The 14,570-nt window shown below is 39.7% G+C and overlaps 1 protein-coding gene across 7 annotated transcripts in view; it reads right to left on the minus strand.

The window, feature by feature from the left end:
- The window catches only part of lama2 (laminin, alpha 2), a 207,461-nt gene that overhangs the window by 192,509 nt on the left and 382 nt on the right, over positions 1-14,570 (minus strand). The gene's annotated exons all lie outside the window — the stretch shown is intronic.

Below are 14,570 nucleotides of genomic sequence, written 5' to 3' on the forward strand. Positions count from 1 at the left end.
CAAAGAAAACACACAGGTACTGAGAAAAAAAATATAGCCAGTGTGTCATAAAATTCAGAGTTAGGGCATAACATCATCAGCATCTGGCCAGGGAACAATACATGATTGTAAGAATGCATTCACAGAACCAAAAGTCATGCACAATATTTATGTGTCTCAGGGGATACGTTACATGTAATGTCAAAGCTCCTCAGTTTGTTTTTGAAAATTAAACTCAAAATCAAATCTAACCTAAAACATTTTTTTTTGGTGAGAGATATCACACTAGTTGTAAGACGCTAAATCAAACTAAACACTACATTTTTTTTAAAAAAGGTGGGGGGGAATGTACATCCCAATGCAGAGCAGAGCCGACCCCTCCAAGTTAGACTCACAGAAGTCTTTGTTATCAGGGTCCGAGCCGGCAGAGGACAATGAACTGGTTGAGTTTCTAGAACAGAGCATTGGGCTCCTCTAGGAATAAAAGTGCTGACGGACCACCCACCTCCCACCCACTGTCCCAAGCCTTGGGCTTGGCTGAATGCTTAGGGCCAAACAGGGTCAGTCGAGGAAAACTACTGTATGGGTCTCACAGATATTAAAACTGAGATACACAAAGTTTGATAGACAAATGTTTTCTCAGGAGTCTAAACACTTCCCCTCCCAAATATGCTGCCGATTGTTTTATGAAATTTTGCTTTGCTTCTGGTTTTTGGATACACTTGTACTCAGATACTTTTGTTTATCAACACCAGGGGAACCACACATTGACAGGGGGGGTCAGGTCAATTTCAGCTAAAGGGCAATTCTGTTTTCAAACTGGGTTCATCTTTAACAGATTACCCATTCCACATGGAAAACAATAATAATTATACTGTATGCAAGTAGTAATAGTGATACTACGATGCTCAAAAAAAATTAATGAACACTTAATCATCACAGTATAACACACCAAGTCATTGAAACTTCAGGGATTTCAAACGGTCCCTTTAGGAAGCACAACTGATTTAAGTCAATTTCACCTGCTTTGTGGCAAATTAAAGGGAAAACAGGTTGCAATGGAGGGGAAAAAGCAAGACAACTCCCCAAAAGGGAATGGTTTTATATGTGGTGGCCAAAGAAAAATGCTTTCTTTTTATCCTTCCTGACGGATTCTTCCCTAATGTTTTTTCTTCCCTAGTGTCCTCGTCAATACTGGTAGGTATTGAGGTGGTACCTGCAGCCCAATCAGGTTGCACAGGTAGTCCAGCTCCTGCAGAATGGCACATGCATACGTGCAGTTGCAAGGTTTGGAGTGTCTCCCAGCACAGTCTCAAGAGCATGGAGGAGATACCAGGAGATCGGCAGTTACACAAGGAGAGCTGGGCAAGGGTCTACCGCAGCAGGACCGCTATCTGCTCCTTTGTGTGAGGAGAAACAGTAGGAGTACTGCCAGAGCTACAAAATGACCTCCAGCAGGCAACTGGTGTGCATTGTTTCTTTCCAAACTGTCAGTAACAAACTTGGTGTGGGTGATGTGCTCACAGCCTGCACCTTACAGCTTGATCGCATTCAAGCTGCATTTGCCAGAGAAGATCAGAATTAGCAGGTCCTTCACTAACTCACACTAACTCCTTCTCTGAACAGGTGAGAGCAGGTTCACACTGAGCACATTGTGACAGGCGTCGCCATTATCTGACTCAAGATCTATAACTATAACATTATAACTAAGCTTATCTCCGTTTTTACACTTCCGTGTTTGTTTATCGCCACACTACAAGGCCAACCACTATGAAATAACAATACACATGACTACAAAGCCAACATCTTGAGCTCTGAAATGTTAGAGACTAGTTGGAATAATTCACTCAGTATAGCAGCCTTGTCCAATCACAGGCCAGGACCCAAAATTCCCGGGTGTCACTGGTCTATTATTGCAGGGCTGCAAAGACTCTGAGGCTCCCGTACACACACAAACCATTTTTTCCCATATTTCATCTTGTGTCAGATGTGAACATTTGCTCTGCATTAGGCTCTCTGTGGGTTTGCCTTGGACCAGCATAATGGAAATACAAAAAATATAATGGAAATATGAAATTACATACAGAATATGTCCCTCTCTCTCTCTCTGCACACGGACACACAATATTGATGAGAAAAGCAACTGGAATAATGGAAAAGCAAAAATGTATACACAACGCACACCTCTTCTTCCTTCGCTCTACCTCTTGCCAATGTTTTTCTCTCTGTCACACATCTACACACACAAACACAAAAACACACACACTCAGATGTGTGTATAAGAGGTAAATCCATAGCTAACCAGGCCAGTCTAATAGACTCTTATTCCTCTGAAGCTTTATCAGTTCAATCACACAAACATTCAGCCTCAAAATAATGGCCTTTCTGTTTTGTGCCTCCTTCTCTGTGTGTGTGTGTGTGTGTGTGTGTGTGTGTGTGTGTGTGTGTGTGTGTGTGTGTGAGTGTGTGTGTTTGTCCGTTTGTGCGAGAGAGAGAGAGAGAGAGAGAGAGAGAGAGAGAGAGAGTGCACGGCAAAAAACAGATATGCAGGAAAGCTAGAAATTGTCGGTTTGGAAGCCCTTGACTGTCTTTCATTTATTTGTCGCGGTTAGTATTTGATAATAATTAAAACTTACAAATGAGGAAAACAAAAGGATATCCGTGTTAGCAGCTAAAGGCTAGCTGTTAACTGTTGTTAAGGTATTCAAAAAGGCCAAATTACATTTAGGTGAAATTGGCCATTTGCAACAAAACTATTTTTGTGGTCACATTGTAGTGTTTCTTAAGGTATTTTTCTCTTTACTTCCAAAGATCACTTGCAGATGTTGAGCCTTGTGCTCCAAAACAAAGGCCATCTGATCCAAGAATAAACTTCTAATGATGAAAGGCACATTCAGATATTTAAAGAAAATACAAAATAAATACAAAAGAGTAGCCCTTCTGTTGACCATCCTTTTTTCAAGTCAGCCTTCTTTTCATAATGTCCTATACAATTGTTTTCCTTCATAGCACCAAGTGCAATAAGTTTTACTTGTGTATCATCTGATAGCCAGTAGCCCTATGATTTCACTAAATCAAACAAGACACTTTTTATAGTTGAAACTAATGTAAGACATGTTACGTCCTTTGACTAGCACAACACTATACGCTATCGTGGCATTGTTGTTATAATCTGATGACAATTTCCCTGAAAAATGTTCTTTTTGGGGGGGAACTTTATGCTCATTCATGCTGTAAAATTAAAATGTTATTAAAGGGTACTATAAGGGCTTTAGTTCAAGAAGGAATGTAGTTCAACACTGTGCCAGGTTTTTGCATTATATAGATCCTACGTGTTATTTGATGTTTCCACAGTATCCACTAAAGAGCAGAGAAGTAGCCTACATACTGTCGAGCAGAAAAGAGCGTGAAGCAGTCTCATTGCATGCACCAAGATTTCCACCCATCGCAAATCAGCTGCATCAGCTTGTCCCCTCACTCTAGTTGTATTTTCCTTATTATACCCTACTGGTTCTCAGATCTGCTTCCAAATGAAAACAGTCCTTGTGAAGTCAGGGTAAAAATGTATCATATGTCTCTGTTAATTGTATGTCTCTAGAAAACGAAGTTGGACCACACACCAGACTGGGGTCATGATTACATCACGGAGAGGGCGGTGCCCCTGACAGGTCAAAGGTTATGAATGTGAGAGGTTAGAGGCTGCTTGAATATTGAAGGCAATGACACAACATTATCACAGCTGGACAACAACATGTGTAACAACAGACATTCAAAGGCATTCTCCAACAATGCTTCTCTGGTTCCTACACAGACCCACACAGCATCTGAAAACCATGCTGTGAGCATGTGTTAAACAAGGATATTGTGGGCGGGATAATTGGTAATTTTGAGCAGCCACTAAAACCAGCTGGTGTCAATCTATAGACAACTTCAGAGCAGCAGCGGTCTAACTAAAAGCCTCGGCACAGACATCCTCACCACAGAGAAACACAGCAGACATGCAGACAAAAGTGTAAAAATCTGCTTTTGAAGCATGATCCTCAAAGATGTTGATTGATGAGATCCTGCTACACAGTGTTAACTGGAATCTATTAAGTTTATTTAAAGGTTGTTTCCCTTTCAAAACAAGAGATCCACACTAAAAACTGTACTAAAAATCTGACTAAAATTTATAATAGGGCCATTTGCTTTGAATCAAGCAAGAGAGTTTTGAGAATTTGCTTTAGAGGTAAGAACTAAATTTTGAAGCCACATCAGAGCAAAAATGTAGATTGAGTGCAGACAAAATGCTGAATCATATTAACATGTGTCGGCCATGTGTGTTCTTCTAAATACTCTGAATGAGAAGCCTCAGTTGGCACAACTGTGTTGTCATCAAAGTGATAAAGGCTTTGAAGAATAAAGTTTTAGGTTGCGCATTTAGGGTGGATGCTGATGCATCTCTAGTTTTTTTTTTCTGCCTTAAGGCTACAAGTTTGATATTTCTCTTTCTGCTCCTCTTCCCCTGCTGATCGACTAAATAAGGCTGCATCATCCTATTTTAATGCTTTCTTGTTTCCTTGGCCTACAAAACTGCACTGAGATTCTTCATTAATCAACAGAAAAATCAGTAAATCTGACAAATGGTAATATTTGGAAAAGCTGATGTTTTGATTTGTTTTCGCTGATTAATTATGAAGAAAATATGCAGCTTGGTGTGGGTGTAACCTCACTCCAGAAGTACAGACAGCTTGGATCAGCAACTTGTAAATTACAGGTAAAAAATGACAGGCTGTTTATTTAGCCACGAGCAAGAGAAATAGCACCGGTGGTTGAGTGACATGGAAAGAAGGTGATCAAATGTGGCTAATGAACAGCAGTAAAAGAAGCAAAAAATTGTTTTATGATTGTTTGCAACGACACGTATCAAGTGGTCCTTACCAATACCACACTCTAATAATGAACATAGTGTAGCAAATCTGATTCACAGAAAACCTTTTGGTCAATACAGATAAAACATGATGAGAGCTTGGAGAAAAACAACCCCAGATCAAAACCAACAAACTGAGAACTGGTTCCCAAAGTTTCACCAAGAAAAAAAAAAAAAAAAGAACACACAAAGCAAACCCAACAAACTTAAAATTCCAACACAGGGCTGGGGGGGGGGGATCTGTCTGTGTGCTTTACAGCTGTCTTTGAACTGCCTGTGTCAGACTGATTTCTCCTGTAAAAGACGGGCTTTTGCTCTGAGTGTGTTCGCTGGATAAACAGAGGTTTTGAACTGAAATGATTTGAGCTGGAACAAAACAATAAGACCTCCAGAAATCAAGCGGTGAAGGAGTAGAAAGACAAACAAACTGAGGCCAGACGCTGAGCACAGCGATGGCCGCAGAGGTTTGTCAGTGGTATACTCCTACATGGGATGAAAGAGAGACAGCGGAGAGGAGCTGGAGGAGGAGGAAGAAGGGGGAGATGAAGGGGGGCTGTACAAGAAGGGGGCACAGAGGAGTGAAGGAAGGAGAACAAATAGAGAAAAAAGCATTCTGAGAATAGCGCAGAATATTTTTAACATCTATGAGCAAGTAGTCCAACAACCGCCGGATGAGCACGTGCAAATACATATTACCAATGCATCATTGATTATTTTCCCTGAATATGAGGTAAAGACTTTTTATTAAGCTACAAAATGCAGATTTCACATAGACAACTTACAGATGTATCAACTTCATGACTGATTTGAAATTGAACCGTAATTAAAGTTATCTTCCAGGTGCCTAAACACATTGAAGAGAAGAGGGAAATGAGAGGGAAACAGAGGTGCAAGGACAAATAAGAACAGATAAAAATAAACTAAAAATACAAGAACACACTGAAGAAAAAACTCAAACAGGAAGCCAAGGAATGAAAGGAGAGAAGGAAAGACAGAGCAGAGATGGGATAAGAACGAAAGAAGTAGGCGATAGGGGATGTAGGATTATGAATAGCGGAGGAGGGGAAAGTGTCTCCCAGTATGTGGGTTTGTGTGTCTGTGTGTGTGTAGAGGGCCTCATTATTGACACCATGTGTTACCACAGGAAGCTCCTTGGGAGATTATAAGCACCAAGAAAGATCAGAGAGCGAGACACAGACGAAAGAAAGTCAGAGAAAGAAAGAAGAAGAGACGGAGGTCGTTGCAGAGCCTCTGCAGCTGCAGACTTGTTGTATGTTTGTGTGTAAGGGTCAGTAGCCTGTTTTAGCAGCTGTACATCTGTATGTCAGGCGTGTACAGCTTTAGCCACAAGGTCAGAGTGTCAGATCCCAGAGCGAACACTCACTCACTTCTATCTAGTCTGTCCATCACAGACATGCATTCATATATGTTTTAAATGAGCGCTGTCCAATTTAACAAGGTGGGATTTATCAGGGTAACGGAAGCATTGTTAAAATATCAGATTTCTCAAAAATAATAAAGACAACCTTATAAGACCAGATCAGAAAACTAGGTACTGATTAGTCCACAAGGGTCTGACCCAGACAGAAAGGTCTTCACATCAGCTTTCAAAGAAGCCCAATTCTTAAGAGGTAAACCTTGAATGATAGTTTTCCAAGGAAGTCTATTCCTAGTCTCCTTGATCAAAGTCTCCAAGCCTCAACACCGAGCGAACCTTTTGAATTCTCATACTGCATCAACTGACCTCCACATTTCTTTAAAGCAAGAAAGTGATGGACAGCATCCAGAAGTGACTAGGGGAGTATCTAACACGTCATATTTCACATCATTATCGCTACTGTACTGAGCAGCTGTATTTCACAACTTGGGCCTGAAAATACAGTTACAAGTCTACTACTATCAAGACAATATCGCTGTATGGGGATGACTATTTCATCATTAACTTCTTAGCATTTCTATTTATTGAGTTTTGGAACTACAGCAGCCATTCCTTGTTTCAGCCCGAGAGATTTGATGCTTTCCCGGTGGGTTCTTTGAGATTTTGAATAATGATAATGATTTGTAAACTGTTGGTTCTAACAAATTAAGACATCTGAAAAGTCCTGAAATGTTTAATACCAAACAAATAATCAATAAAGAAAAAAATTCATCAGATTTAAGCTGCTGTGAAAGTAATTAAAATAGCTATTTTCAGCCAAATGTCTTTGATAAGTAAAAGGTAAATTCTGATAACAAAATGAATGTTGTTTTGGAGCTCCGGTTAAGACAGGTTTACAGTAGCAGTAAAACTTCTCAGTAGTAACCTACATCCTGCTTTTTACTATTCATGTTAGCTTCCTGGTAGGCTAATAGTAAAATGCTACAGGGGAGCAATTTACCCCCACAGCAGCAGATGAGAAGTGAACTAAAATGGAAAAGGGGTCAGAGGAATGAAACCATCAAACTGTACTGGACTGGTGCTTCAGAAGAAAGATGGCCGGTTTGAGTTGTTGTGCTGGCTCATGAAATGCCCCACTGAAATTTACAACTTGGAGTACACAAAACATGACTTCAAAAGATACTGCTTTTTGTTTTGAAGCCTCTCAGCACACATTTACTTGAATTAATTTACATTATTTTTCATATATATTGCAAACACATGGGATTATTTCAGAGCAGAATGTGGCCTAAAATAAGAAAAATATTCACACTAAAGCTGAGAGTTGCACTCCAACCCGAGAAGTTTGTTATTCATCTGATTTTACACTTTTTTATGTTCTCTCTCCTGCAAATCCATATCATGGTTTGCTTATTTTTTTAGACACTGTAAATAGTCCGGGTGCAGTAGCTGGTGCATACACACACTCTCTGTATGAACTCATACTCACACTTACTTACCAATTCATCAACTCATGCCCTGTTTCTTTATGTGTCTAAGCCCACAGTAGAAACGGAGCTGGGCAGAGCAGCTATTGTGTCCCTGGTAGAATTAACTATTGATTTTTCTCCTCAGCATTATCAATGCTGTTCTGACAACGAAACAGCCAGAAAAACACTCACATGCAGGCAGGCGTGCACACGCACATGCACAGACCTAGATTTTGCTCGGTGCAAGATGTGCTTTGTAGGAGTCAGCGCAGCCCCACCGGGAATACACAAGTCAAATATTAACACGCTACTGTAATAAGCAGACAGGAACAAAAACACAAACAATGCAAATCATCAAATATGCAAGACTAACTGAACCAAACATTTCAGTGCCATCACCCACTGTCCTGAAACATTACACTGTGTTTATAAATCACATGTTTACGCACTGCTTTTTGCAATTAGGCCGGCATCATTTAGAAAGGTAGCTCTACATTATGTTCAGATTAATTGGGATATGATGGTGCAATTATCATAAAAAATGCCACCATATATTCACTTTAATTACCATAATTGAGTCATGTCTTTTTGTTTATCAAATTAAAACCCCTCTCCTTTTAGCAGTAACGAGAAAGCCACTCCACCTTTATTGGATTATCCACTTTCATTAAATGGAAAAACATGTGAAATATTTATTTTCATCACGTTTTCTCTCACTCCGAGATGTGCATTGGCAAGAAACTCAAAGCTTCAATCAAAGTCAGACTGGGAACTTAATTCACCACTTTCAATATACAGCTGGGCTCAACCCCATCTGTCCATATAATCACCTGTATCGACGCTGGGAGGAGCTCAGCAGCTACTTCTTCGTCCCTGTTTTTTTTTCAGGAATCAACATGTGAGGTTACATTTTTTTTTACTCATCTTCATTGGGTGCACTATGACCATTGAGTCACAACTACTGCAGCCAATGGGATTTTGGGATTGGCATTTTGCATTGCACAATCAACATCTCAGACCAGTTTTTCTTCACCTTGTCATTTTTTCAGTTCTTCAATACTCTACTCTGTCCATCTTGATCTGGTAAATGGTAAATGGACTTAAGCTTAAGACTTTTCTAGTCTGCTGACTACTCAAAGCACTTTCACACCGCTGGTCACACCTACCCATTCACACACTCTTCGGGGGTTAAGTGTCTTGCCCAAGGACACATCGGACATGTTGTTACAGGAACTGGGGATCGAACCCTCGACATTCCAGTTGAGAAACAACGACTCTACCAACTGAGCCACAGCCGCCCCGATTTAAATCTATTATTCAGGTCTGACCGCTGACATTAAATGGACAGATCTACTTAAAGGGATGGGGGAAGGAGACAATGGACAGGACAAGTCAGAGCCAGAATTAAGTGTGGAATTCATTTCTGCTTAACAAGATTGTGCTTTTTTTCCTTATTTGTTTTGTTGTAAAGTAATTTAGAATTTGCCACAAAAACAAATGAATGTAAAATATTCCGACTGCCAAGAGCACTCTTGTCACTGCAATGACAAAATGTATAATATTCAGTGCATTCATACTTAACTTGTTTATTAAATCTAAAGGTATCATTCAGCAGTCAGCCAGCAAGCTTTCTGACCTACTTCTGCTCTCTCTCTCTCTCTCTCCCCCCACTATGACAAGTGTCACGAAAATAAAGATGTAAAATGTCATAGTTGGTGAGATACACTCCCTCTCTCTCTCTTTGCCCGTCTCTCTTATTGACAGGAAGGATGCAGCACTGATCCAACTTAGCACCTGGCTAATTTTAGCTCTCAGAGGATTCCTCTAAAGTACACAGACAAACATACACACACCTGTTGGTAGCCATGTGATCTGTGTCTTTGGCACAATGTCATTGATTAAGTCTTGGCCGCCCTGAAGCCACTGACAACTTCACAAGCATGCTATGACAGAAACTACAGTAAGATTTTTACAAACATACAGGTTAATGTGCCGAATCAGATTTATCAAAATCTGTCTTAAATAAAATAACACTTTAACGGGTTACATTCACTGAACACAGCCAAAGCAGACGCACACATTCAAGCCGCTTCAAGTGCCTGGCGCAAAACAAAGGTCGAGCATTAGAGGTTAACTTCTGCATTTCAATCAAACTTTCAATCAATCATTCAAGGCAAATAAATAAATACAGCAAACTAGTTCCTTTTTTTCCATAAAATCACACACTTTTCAAGTTTGGTTAAGACATGGGTACAGGCAAACAACAACTTACATTGAACTGGGGACTTTTGGAAGTTTGTAAACTGCAATGTTTTTTTTTTTTTTACCTCACACACATTTGGAATACTTTGGAGTAATACTTTGGACTGTCTGACTGTGGCCTGATTATCGACAATAATGTTGATGTCATTATATGGAAGTTTGTCTGGCTTTTTGCCATAGCTGTCTTGATGATCAAGACAGAAAATACCATATTTTAATGTTTCATTTAAGGATGGATTCACTCAAGGTCAAGTTCAATGACCTGTTTTAGCCAAAGGTAAAACCCAGAATCCCGGTAATGGCGATGGACATGCCCTTGATTGTGTGCATTACTTTAAGCCTTTGTCCAAGTGATCAAGAACCTACTCCCAATATAGATGTAATCTCTGTGGAAATGTGCTTTGAAGCTTTAAAGGATTTTTGTGCCAGGTTGTTAACATGTTCTGTGTGCTGTAAAGATGGGCATTTGGGGTTTAATACTGACTGACTCCAAGGAAATTAAGTGGTCACTCAAGGAACTGCAAGTTTTGAACCTTGTGCATTACTTAATTTTCAGCCCCAAATGCTGCCACTTGGGTGAATGGGTATGATGTCCACCATTCCTACTTAATTCCTGAGCTATTGAACACGTTGAAGAAATTTATTTCCTTCATGTATTTCCTTTACATGATTCCTCTCCACAATGTAGTGGGAAACATTAAACTTCTTACTCGCTATATTAATTTTATAAGTCACTGGTGGGTTTTTTTGGAGGTTTTGAATTAATCTTTTTTTTTTTTTTTTTTTAAGATTTATTTTTGGCCTTTTTGTGCCTTTAATGGAGAGATAGGAAAGTGAATAGTCAGAAATCAGGGAGAGAGAGAGAGTGGGGAATGACATGCAGGAAAGGAGCCACAGGCTGGATTCGAACTTGGGCCGCCCACTTGGAAGACTGTAGCCTCCATACATGGGGAGCACACACTAACCACTGCGCCACCAGTGCCCCGAATTGAACTTATTTTTAATTAAAAACCTGCAAAAACCAGGGGTTATGCGCAACATATTTCTATTTTAGGTTTACCTTTATTCTGTGACCTGCAAGCCTTTTTTTTATTCCAATCTGGCTCTAAAGTACAGCTCATGCTTAAAAAATTTGTATTTATCTACATGTTTTAACAAACCAGTTTTCTATAGCCAGAGCACACTTAACTAAACTGTTGTGCATCCTTCCAATATTTTTGCTGTACTCTTTGTGATATTCCTCTCTTCCTTGCCTCCCTCCCTCTTATTTTCTAGGACATTGGATTGATTATATTCAGTAAATTTGGGTCCCTGGCTGAGAAAGTCTGAGAGCTTTCCCTCTGGTGTATTCCATCAAATCCATTCAGCTAAGCTCGGCTGCTTTCACATTAACATAGCAGACTGAGATCAACATATTTTAGCAACATTATGACATTGGGTTGAAATCACCTCATAAAAATGTTGATTTCTCTGATGGGCAGAAAAACCCTCTCTGGATTCGCATCACATCCACTGAGATACCTCTGGTGAGTTCACATCACTTCACATTCAGCCCAGCTTGGTTAAGCCCACATTAGCATTAACTTATAAACACATCTGCAGCTGCTCTGAGGAGACCTTTTATCAACAAATTCACTTTTTTATACATTTTTCCAGCATAAGACCTCCCAGAGACGAAAATATTTTACAGGATCAGCCTGCACCCTTTGATTATGCAGAAGTCTGATAAACCTCAACAGGGAAATCAATCTTTTTCTCACCCCTCCTGATATCTCTGCTTTTAAAGATGCAGTCGGTGGCTTCTGCAGGACAGCGATAATATGAGTCACCTGGTCTGACTAAATAAAAATGTTGATTTCTCAGTTGGTTTACAAAGCCTTGTTTGGCTGCTTTCCACACTGTTTTCTCCAGTGAGTTGACTCTGTATCCATTCATGGAAAAAAAACAACTTACTAACATTCAAATTGATACAAAAATAACTCCAACAAGACTCTTCTGGCAGAACTTTCATATTTTCCCCAGTGACAGCCAAACATACCGGATGTTTTACAAAGTCTTATGGATATGTCGTTGGGCTTGACAAACCCATGCATCATCCTGACTCATATCTGATACAAAGTCAGGGGTTCAAAACTTATTTTGGGAGCAGACTCATGTTGACTTGATATAAAGTGACTAATACTGGCAAAAAACAACAACAACAACAAGCAGCATACCCTGTAAAGCTGCAGCTAATTATAATTTTACCCACCAATTAAGCTACTGGGGAGCTATCAATCAGTCAATGAAATAACACAATAAACCAAAAACGTGTAATCTACTAATTATGCCAAAATAAAGAAAATATATTCTTAAGATATCGCAAAGTGTTCTCTGATGACAGATATTTTGCCTTTGACCCTTAACCACCAATTTGTCACTTGTGCAGCCTTGATTAAAAGTGGGCATTTGTATCATGTAATTAGACCCCCTACACTCCTCCCTCAAGATATTTATTTCAAAAGAATAACAGGTGACAGGAGCAATTGACAGACAGACTATGGAGTGCAGGGACATGAAAAACCGTCAGTCAGGATACAGAAAATCACAATGCCATCAAACCAAAGCTATAAATGCCTGTGATCATGAACCATTCCTGTACCTGTCCATTTATTTTCAGATGAAATGCTAACTATTTAAATGGCTGCCAGTTTATCCACTAATTCTGGAAAAACATCGGACTATAGATGCAGTGTCTGCAACATTAAGGAACGTTCCTTCAATCTGTCCTGCAAATTTAGCAGATTTTTTGCCGTTGATACTAACAAAACTCTCTTAAAGCTTCTATTTTCCAACATTTTTCATGTTTTGTGTAAACCTTCAATTACTCAACAACTCAATCATGCTGCTTCAACTTCATCCTCTCCTTCCTATGAACCCTTTGTCTACCTGTTTCATCATCCATCATCTATCACAGTTCTATCCTCCCATGCCTAGTAACTCTTGATACCCCCCCCCCCTTCCCCCCCCCCCCCTCCTGTCAGGCCCCCTTCTTCTCCTCCTCGTCTTTTTCCGATTATCTCCCCGTGTCTCTCTGAGCTCTGTCGCTGATAGAGAGCATGCCTGGTTGACACGCCTGGTAATGAGGCTCTTAATGCAGATGGCCTCTCCCGCCCTCTTCTACTCACACACATACACAATATGCGGATACACACACCTCCTCCGCCTCTGCAGGAGGTCCAATGCACTCCTGGGTTAAACAGTTGCTGGAGATGTTTTGAAGGGGATAAATAGAAAAAAAAAGCACAGAAGGGACACGATTTTTCACATATTTCAAGTGCAAACAAACCCTTCACACACTTATATATTCAAACAGCTTCATGCATATGAAGTGCTTATTTTCATCTTCTAAAAATGTTCCAATTCTACAACTTTCCCGGGATTAAGTGGAACAATTTGACTCATACTAAGTGGCATGAATATTTTGACTCTTATTGTGTGCCACTCTTACATTGATTTGGTCCCAGCTGTCAATCTCCATCCATGCTGAGGGCATGGCTGCTCATTTCTTATTGTTGACACAGACCAAGCACACAATACAGATCATGTAATTAATCTTTCACAACCTCACAAATACACAATGTAATGGAGCAGTGATTACTTTTAGTGCATGTCATGACTCAATTTGATCTCATCTAAATGTTTTCTCTCTTAGCTGTACTGATATCCAGACATATCTCTGCTTGTGAACAAACTTTTGTTTGTTTGTGGTCTCGATATCATTGATGATGATGATGATGGTTGTGACGATGGTTTTTGTTTGATAACGACGACTTATAAGATGGTTTCTATACTGATTAGAGCTCTCAAGAACTGCCGTCAGTGTTGTGCTTTGCCTCTGGTCACTTCCTGTCAGCACCTGTGTGTCCAATCAGACTCAAAGCTTATCGTTTGCTCTTACTGACATTGTTCCCTTTTTTTCTAGATCCTTGCTTGTGTTGTACTTACTCTCTGATGTACGTCGTTTTGGATAAAAGCGTCTGCTAAGTGAATTGTAGAATTGTAGCGCTTGATTGCTTTTAGAAATTTAACATCAATGTGCCACACAAGAAACTGTCTACGGTGAGACGGCCCAATGGCATCATGTGATGCTACAATGCCAGCTTTTGCCACCATGTAAAATGGGTATATTCAAAATATATATATATATATATATTCAAATTGTCACTTTCTGGGGGGCTTGGCATTAACTGCAAATGTGTCATCAGGAAGACTTCTTCCTGTGTTGACCATACAGTTCAACTATCTCTGCATCTCATGTTGAATTTCAACCTTGTAACTTGATTTAAGTCTGAGAATAACAACACATTCAAGCAAGATCTTCAACTTAATCTCCCCTGTTGATTTAAATGTATGAAAAAAAGACAGAACTATCTCCAAACTATCTAGCAAGCATTTCTCCCTTGTCACTTCACCTCACATGTGCAGGTTACAATTAATACTGTCATACAACTTTTTTTTTTTTTTTTTTTTTTTTTTTTAAACTTCTAAATTTCCCCACTTTAAATAATTATAATGAAACAAAATGAAACCC

This window comes from Labrus bergylta, chromosome 15 (genome assembly GCF_963930695.1).
Source record: "Labrus bergylta chromosome 15, fLabBer1.1, whole genome shotgun sequence".
In the NCBI taxonomy this organism is placed as follows: Eukaryota; Metazoa; Chordata; class Actinopteri; order Labriformes; family Labridae; genus Labrus; species Labrus bergylta.